Raw genomic sequence first — 9,360 nt, forward strand, 5'->3', positions numbered from 1 at the left:
GTTAAATATCGAGAGACGAGCCGCTATAAACTCTCCGGCGGAAGACCGTCGAGCTCCGGCGTTAAATATCGAGAGACGAGCCGGCCTATAAACTCCGGCGGAAGACCGCCGAGCTCCGGCGTTAAATATCGAAAGACGACCAGCGTCTATAAACTCCCGAGCGGAAGACCGTCGAGCTCCGACGTTAAAAATCGAGAGACGAGCCGGCGTCTATAAACTCCCGAGCGGAAGACCGTCGAGCTCCAACGTTAAAAATCGAGAGACGAGCCGGCGTCTATAAACTCCCGAGCGGAAGACCGTCGAGCTCCGACGTTAAATATCGAGAGACGAGCCGACGTCTATAAACTCCCGAGCGGAAGACCGTCGAGCTCCGACATTAAAAATCGAGAGATGAGCCGGCGTCTATAAACTCCCGAGCGGAAGACCGTCGAGCTTCGACGTTAAATATCGAGAGACGAGCCAGCGTCTATAAACTTCCGAGCGGAAGACCGTCGAGCTCCGACGTTAAATATCGAGAGACGAGCCGACGTCTATAAACTCCCGAGCGGAAGACCGTCGAGCTCTGACGTTAAATCTCGAGAGACGGATCGGCGTCTATAAACCTTCCGATCGGAAGGTAGTCGGGTTCCGATGATAAAATTCGATGTTAAAAGACGAGCAACCGGAGCCTGTAAGGCCGTCGGACGAACGACTCTATGCGTGGTCCTTGGTTGAAAGGGCCGAACGGTGATCGGGCCGGTTGTGATAGCGAGAATGAAGCCATCGTATGGCCGGGCGGCTCCTTCACAAAATTTACTTTGACGCGGGGAAATTATGACCGAGACGAGAGTTATAGATTGGACGTTGGTCAAGCAAACAAATAACAAAAGAAAAAATTCATTCATGCCGAGCGGCGGACAGACAAAATTTAGGACATTTGTCCTGAGCGGCCAGCATACAAAAGATCGTAGATACTTGAAAGAAACTTCACAGACCCTCATTCACAGTCATCGAAATTAAAAAGAGAGTCGGGGATGGAGCCCATCATGGTCGCTAAATCTTCGGGGGGGACGGACAGCTCGGCGGGTATGTGGCCCTTGGTCTTCATGTAGTCCACCGCCACTTTGATCGCCTCTTCAAAAGTCAAGGACAGCTTGTCGCTGAACTTTTCACCAAATTCATCCGAGCGGACGAATGCTTTGCGCGCTTTCGTCAACCGACCGGGCTCCCCATCTTGATATTCTTTAAGATGGGCTCCGGAAGCGTCAAGGGCCGCCTGGAGATCTTCCAGAGCCCCTTCCGCTTTAGCTTGGTCGGCCGAGCAGCCATCCCGTTCGGTCTTCAGCAGGGCGTCTAGGTCTTTCACGCGCTGCTCTAACCCCCGGTTCTCTACCTTCATCATATCCATGTCCTCGATGGCTTTAAACTTCCGGGTGGTCGCAGTCTTTATTTCCTTGTCCCGCTGCTTGACCAAGGCTTCGAGGCGAGCCACTTCGCTCATCAAGCCGGAAGACTTACCCCGTTCGGCTTCCAGCAACCTTTTGGCCTTCTCCAGAGCGGCCGTCGATTGTCTGTTGTCCCCCGCAGGTTTGAGTTTTTTCAACTCGTCCTCCAGCTCGGCTAATCGATTGCTGATGGTAATCTGCTCCACCCAGTTCTGCGAATGGATATGAACAACTTAGAAATTCGATCCACAATAACCAACAAAGCAAAAGAACATACCCCGGTCGCCTGTTGTAAATTGCTGTCGCCGAGCTGCCCAGGAGTCAGCATGGCAATTCTGAGACGAGCATCCTCCTAAGCCTTGGCGAGAGGACCCGTGAGTGTGATTTGCTGCTCGGGGACCACCAGCCGATCAGCGGCCGCCATGTATTCTTCCGAAGGGAGGCGCAGGACGGTTTTTATCAACTTTGGGCCGCTCGGATCGCCCTGAGAAGCAGCGGCCTTACCGGACGGCTTACCGGTGGAGGAAGAAGGACGTTCGCCCAACCGCTTAAGACGCCACAGTGTTCGGGGAGGACTAGAGGGCGGCATCTCAGAGGTAGCCCTTGGAGAGCCGCGCGGCGTCGGGGTACTCTCTATAGAAACTGTCCCGGATAACATTGGAACTTCATCGCCCCGCTCGGATTGTGGCTCATCAGATGGAGTTGGTGTAGATGCTGACTCCGGCCGTCTGCGCTTCCGAGTTGCCAGGGGAACGTCGTCGGCCGAACGGCCCTCTACCTCGACTTCAGTAGAGGGTTCTATGTCGCCCGCGACCTCGTCATGAGAGGCAGGAGCGTCTAAGGCTTCGGGGACATCCTGAGTCCCCTCACCTTCTTCGCCGGCCGGATCAGCTGAAGCCAAGCCCCTCTCGGCAACCTCCTTATTCTTGGCTGCCTCGATCTCAGCGGCTCTCAGTTTCAACCGCTCGGTAGCCTTGGCGTGCCACATGACTTCAGCTGCAGAAGAAAAGAATAAATCAGTTAGAACAAAAGAAATGGGAAGATAAGAGAACTTACTCATGCTGCAGGGCAGATCGGCTGGGATGGAAGACAAGCCGAATAAATACAATACTCCCGGAAGGAGCAGCTTGTCGATGTGATATCGCTGGCCGACCAGCCGGTCGGCTGCTTGAAGATAGGCCGGATCGCCCCTGAACTTGCCGAGCTCCGGTTGCGCTGGCATCGCCGTTTGCCACTTGATACGAAAGGCAGGTGGCTCGGAGAAACGCACGTAGAAAAAGTGCTCCTTCCAATGTTTGTTGGAGCTCGACATGTTATCAAAAAGGACGAAACCTATCCTAGATTGGAAAACAAAAGTTCCCCACTCGGCTTGCTTGGGGTAGTAGAAGTAATGGAACACTTTGGGGTCTAATGGGATGTTGTTCAATTTAAAGAGAACTACCACCCCGCTCAGCAGCCTAATGGAGTTCGGAACCAGTTGGCTGAGCGGGATGCGGAAATAATTGCAAACTTGCAAGAAAAACTTATGGGGTGGAAAGCGTAGCCCGGCCAAAAATTGGTCTCGGAAGAAAAGAACGGTGCCGGGCGGCGGTTCATGTGGCCGGTCGGCGGGTATGGCTATTACTATATGGTGGTCGGAAGGGATGTCATAAGTCCGAGCGAGGCGCAGTGCGTCCTCCTCGTCAAACCGGCTCTCCATGGTCGTGTACCATAGACCAGGAGCGCCACCGGTCGACTGTGAGGTACTAGTCATGGTATAGGGTTGGGAATGAACGCGGAATGAAAGGAAAAAGAAATAAAGCCAGGAAAGAAGGGGGCAGAATGATAAAGGTGACTAACAGGAAGAAAAGGAGCGAGGAATCGAGGAGAAGAAAGGCTTACAAGCAAAAAGATAGTCGCAGGGGGCTTTGAGGTCGTCGGAGAAGCAAGGTCGCCGGAGAAGAAAGGAGCAGTGAGGCGTCTGGGATCGATGAAGCCAAAGTGCGGCGAAGAGCAGAAGTCGGGAGCTTTACAATGACGGCCGCGATCAACTTCCACCGTCCGATTCAGGTCGTGAAAAACGAGGCCATCATCCGGCCGTTCATTTCAAACGGCGGATGTCCCATCGGAGGTGACACCACCGCCATATGCTGACAAAAGCAGGATCGCCACGTGTCAGCAGGATACGGGTCACATTTAATGAGCACCCCTTACCGTGCGCAGCGCACGTGATTGGCAGTAAAAGAAAGGATTTGGTAGGGATTTCAAGGGAATACAAGGCACGAGCAAGACACCGCCGACCGGATGAGCATCTCTATGCCTGGCCGAGCGGACTAGTGTAGCGGCCGTTACTCAGTCAGATCGGCAGTCCAGTCAGTCGGACTTCGCCTCCTTCGACTAGACTTGAGGGGGAGGCAAGTGATCCGGCGGATAGAACAGGGGATCCCCATTTTAAGGGGTCAACGCCATGTGGAAGTCAAAAGGCCAGGTGGTCGACCGGAGAAGGACGGACCGAGCGGTCGACCGGAGAAGTGTCACGCCCTAGAGGAGTCCCTGTCCGAAGAAATTTCGGCAGCATCTCCCCTGTACGGCGGACAATCTGATACTTCTACATAACCCATATACCTCAGCCACATGCGGCTGGAATAATAACAATAAATAAAAACAATCACCACGCAGTTTATATAGATATTCAGCCTCTGGCTGTCACAACCACGCAGTTAATAATAGTAATCACAATACTACACTGACTCGAAATCCACCCTACTCCACTACACTCGTATAACTCAAAAACCGACGAAACTCAAATCTTCTGCCGTCCAGGCAGGCATGTAGTAAAAACATATCAAATAGAACATCCATCAATATCAAAAAAAAACATACGATGTCCAAGTATCCAAATAACCAAGTACACACATAAGCAAATAAAAAACCAAACCAAATGGTAAATAAATCCTCAAGGTCTGCAGGGATCTAGCACTACGTGCAGTGAGGACTAGCGACTGGAACTCCCTCCGGACAGCATCAACCTGAAAATAACAACAATGGAGGCGGGGTGAGTCCAACACTCAGCAGGTACAATTGATATGCAAAGTAAAGAAATAACACCTAGCACTAATCATGCGTACAGTCTCCTGATAAAAATAAAGATAAAATGCATCTGAAGTAAACAGGAGAATACTGTACTAACCAGGTCCTGAGTATAAGGTCAAACAGTCCGAGGGATAAGGAAATCCTGTATGCATGTCAAACATAGGTATCCAAACAATATGCAGCATATAAATGCATCATGCATATGATGCCAATGATGCGTCCTGGTCACCCCTGACACCAGTCGATCATCTCACACACAATAGTGAGGCCGAGTGGGTAGGACTATGACAACCGTACACTCTGTCGTCACTACTCCTGATGAGTGACCGAGTGGACGGGATGCTGTCGGAGTACACCTATCCTCCTACCCCAAATCATAAATGGGGGAGCGCAATGCTCTCATCTCCCGGTACACGATAACGGGGAGGAATCCCTGCCGGATAACACATTGTGTCACACTACCCATGAGCGGACCAACGGTGCCTAACAGAGTCCCTGCTGCAATACACTCTGCCTGAATCGACCACTAACCCATGAGTGGTGGTGTGTGCAGATCCATGTAACTGGCGATGTGCTCAACAATAATGGAGCGGACTATCGCACAGCATGCAATCATGCAAATGGTGCATGACACTAACCACAAAATATCCTGACCTAATCCACATGTATATAAAAATGCATCATAGGTCAACGAATCAAAAACAATCCAAAGGTACTCAGAAGGTATAAAACCTAGGTCCTGAATATGGTCAAACATGGTATATCACTACCCCTATAAACATGTATAAACAGATAAAATATACATGAGATGCAAAATCAATCAATCAATCAAGCATGTACCAAGATTTGGGTAGTGATTAACCGAAACAGATAAGAAAACACAATTAATGCAAATTGTTAATTTCATTACTAAGCATATCAAAGACAATAAGTCAAAAGTACCCGCCTCCGATAAAAGAAAGGTCCAATCCAGAAATCAAGACACTCGTCGAGATACGGTCTCGAATCAGAGTCCTGCGTTTATCAAGCAGATAATGTATTTAGCTATATAGCTAAATAAAAATCTCTAACCTATTTAATAACCTTATCCTTCCTTAGAAATGGATTGTTCCCATGTAACAAAACAAGCAATGGATTAAATTCAATACCAAATCCAATTCTATACCTAAACCTAATTCATCATGTATCAAAATTTACACGATACCTCAATTCACAGCCCCTCTTGATGCTGGAACAAAGGGAACTGCTCACTGGAGTGCTGCTAGAAACAAACGAAGTCCCCACGGAACCGAATCCCCCTGCTGAAATCTTTCCCACTGAGATCATGTTGAGTTCAATAAATGGAACCACAAATCAAACCACAACCCACCTGACCACCTAATCTTTTACCTTACTGTAAACAATCGGACCAAGCAGGAAGAACAAAACTTGACCCTTCTTGCTCCTGGTCGGAAACCACCCGAGCAGAGGTGTGCCGGTGAAAGACCTAGGGCACGGCTGAACCTGGTGGCCAGTGAAGGTGGGTCGGCGTCGGCACTGTGCAATGGAGAGGGCAAGGATCACGACGTTAGGGCAGAGAGGGACAGCAGCCGATGCTAGGATGAGGAGAAAGATGAAGAGAGGCTTCGATCGGCGGCAGTGTTGCTCAACTAGGGCAGAGGCGATCGGCTAGTGCTCGGTATCTCCACAGCTAGGGCGACAGGGGGTCGGCGGTGGCTCTCGTCGCCGGCGGCAGAGATCGAGAGAAGGGCGTCGGCGGCGTTGTACAGTAGCGTTTGCCGTCGCTGGCAGCAGTGGGAAGAGGAGTTCGGCTCTGGAGAAAGAAGAAAAGGAGATGGCCGAAGGGTTTAAAGCTTCGGCGAGGAAGAAACCGCCGGGCCGACGGTTAGGGCTCGACGTCGGGCTTCGGCACGCGCGGGAGAGGAAAGGGAAATGGCACGAGTTCGACGTTGAGGGAAGAAAAAGAAAAGGATAAAGAAATAAAAATAAGGAAAAAAAAAAGAATTAAATATATAAACTTTTCCTCACTTAAATGAGGTAGCCTTAACAGGCTTTTTCGGACCCCGTTTTATCCCCGTTTAGGGACTGCTCTGATACCAACTATAACGACCACCCTTCTTACTACTACTACAACTCTCTAAGGTGACCGTTACTTAACTATTAACTCTACTTAACCGGTGTGATCGAAACCACGAGGAATCCCTACCGAAAAATTTTGGCAGAATCTCCCCTGTACCGGTGACCAAATTCATCAATACATGCAAATAATAACCATCAGCCACATACGGCTGGTATATATACTTCACAACCACGCAGTAATAACAATCTAAAATAAAGATGAACTCAAATGACATGAACTATAAAGTACAATCTCAAATATTTACAGTCCACTAAAACATGGAAAACTTAGTAATAAAGAAAGAAAACTAAAAGAACTCTTTTCTAGTCCCAAGACTTCCATAGTCCTGGCATCACACACCAAGACTGAAGCCGAAATACCAAAGCTTTAAATCCGAAAACTAGGGTTCTACGGCTACTCCAATTTTTACAGCAATAAAGGAGAAAATCACGGAAACAACTCTTACCGCAGGTGAGTGAGCAACTTACATGCGATTTCTTGGACTTACAGCCGAGGAAGGCAGCTAGGGCTTCGGGAAGAATGAAGACTTCGGCTTCTCTTCCGTGCTCACGTGTTCTCTTCGACGAGAGGAGCTCGGATCCGCAAGGTTCGCCGGAAGAAGGCCTTCGCCAGTCGCCGAAGACAAAGCTAGGGCTTCGTATTCCTTCGCTCGGGCAGAAACGGCGCCGTCGCATGCGAGAAGCAGAGGAGAAAAGGTTCGGGTGAGAAGAAGTTTAGGTTTCGGGAAAAAAAAACTTAAACCTTTTCTTATAACTAAGATTTTTATTAATTACTATACCTTAAATATTACTCACTCTTTCCTTAATTAACACTGCCCGCCAGCACAGCTGGTCAGGCAGGTTTTGCTCGGGTCAAAGGTCTCGGCTTCGATCCCTCAGCCGCGCGCTTTTATTTCGATCTATTTTAAACATTCCTAACTACTGCTTATAAATATGTCATTCCATATATTTTCATAAAAGGGTCGCGGACAAGTTGGCTGGTTGGTTTTGGTTAAGGTTCGGTTCAGGTTCGAGGTCTACGGTTCGAATCTCGGCTTTGACAATTTTTTGTCGAAACTTCCTTCGTTTAGTAAAAATACCAAACAACCTCCAAAAATTACATAAAAATACTCTAAAAATTTCTAAAAATCTCTAGAATTTTTTTATAGCATTTTTAAATATTTTTAAATTACTTTTGGGACTCAAAATGGAGAAATTTGGGTTGTTACATAGAAAGAACTTTCAAGAAGACAAAGATGAAGAGATTGGTGATACACTACATTACTCTTATGATGATAGCTCTCTTCATAATAATATTGGTCATTGGAAGAAAAGTCCAAAAGTTTTTCACTCCGATAAGATTGTGATTTTGATAAGCCTAATGAGGTGGTCGAGCTAATGACCTAAAACAAGTATTTGTTGGGAGACAACCCAAGTTCTTCTTTTTTATTTTTCATTTCAGTTTTTACATATTTTTTAGTTTCTTATTCATAATAACTCATATCCTCTACTTAATTTTTTTTGTCTATCTTCTTTTTATAAGATTCAAAGTTATGGGGGAATATGAGTATCAGATAGAGGAGTATCTTCAAGCACATGAATGTCTCAATTATTTGGAGATCATCACTTGGTAACTTCTCTATCTTTATTACCTCCTCCTTATTCCATTGCTAGTTTTTATTGGGATAATGAAAAGTTTAACTCTTGGAGATGTGTTGGGTTTAGTTTAGTTTTACATATTTCTTTTTTTATAATAAAATTTTTCTAGTTGCATCATTTATCACATCATGATTACTTGTTCCTTAATGTAAAATACTAACACGCTTGTTCTAAATTTCATGTGATTTATTGGTTACTTATGGTGATAGTATGTTTAGTGATCTATCTTTTTCTATCTATGATAATATGAAGTAATCAATATTTTTATTGTAAGAGTTTAAGTATTGACCTTGTTTTAGGATCTCTTTACACTTTACCTAGTTTTGATAGTAACTCTAAAAATAGTCATGATTTATAGAACTAAACTAGCACTTATGTTTCTAAGGTGACATCTTAATTACATTTTAGTTATTAGATGATCTAGGATCATGGAAACTCATTTGAAAAAATCAAAATCTCTACATTGGCATTTGTATATTTGCATATGTATTAGTGCTACACTTTTAAAGCATAAAAATCATATGAATAAGGGATAGAAAATAGTTATCATGAGTAGAAACTAACAATTTATCTCTTAGAGATCGAGTTTGTAACACCCAAAAATTCTCAAACTTGCATCAGAATTATTCTGTGATTTTTCTGGAATTTTTAGATATTTTTCTGGAATTTTCCGAGTAGCGGAAGTAGCAAAAATAATTAGAAAACGAAAACGGCCTTAGCGGGAATTGAACCCGAGACCTATGGCTTAGGGATAATGCTAGTAACCAGTTGAACCCAGCAGGGCCGTGCTGAAAGGAAAGGGAAACAATTTTATTTAAGTTGGAGTTGGGCGGAACTTTACCACTTAATATAAATAGAAAATTTAAGTGGGGTTTGGTTTATTTTTCTATTTGGTTCGTGACCTTTCCTCCTCCCCAACCTAGTTCCGCCGACCACCTCTTCTTCCCTCCTCTTCCTCTCGGCGCACCAAGCCAAGGGTCAAGGGAACATCTTCCGGCGACGACTCCAACACGAAAAAGGTTCTTCTCCGCGAGAGGAACGCGAAGACGTGAGCGGATCGTCGAGAAGATCATCTCCACCAGAATTC

This window comes from Zingiber officinale, chromosome 5A (genome assembly GCF_018446385.1).
Source record: "Zingiber officinale cultivar Zhangliang chromosome 5A, Zo_v1.1, whole genome shotgun sequence".
Lineage (NCBI taxonomy): Eukaryota > Viridiplantae > Streptophyta > Magnoliopsida > Zingiberales > Zingiberaceae > Zingiber > Zingiber officinale.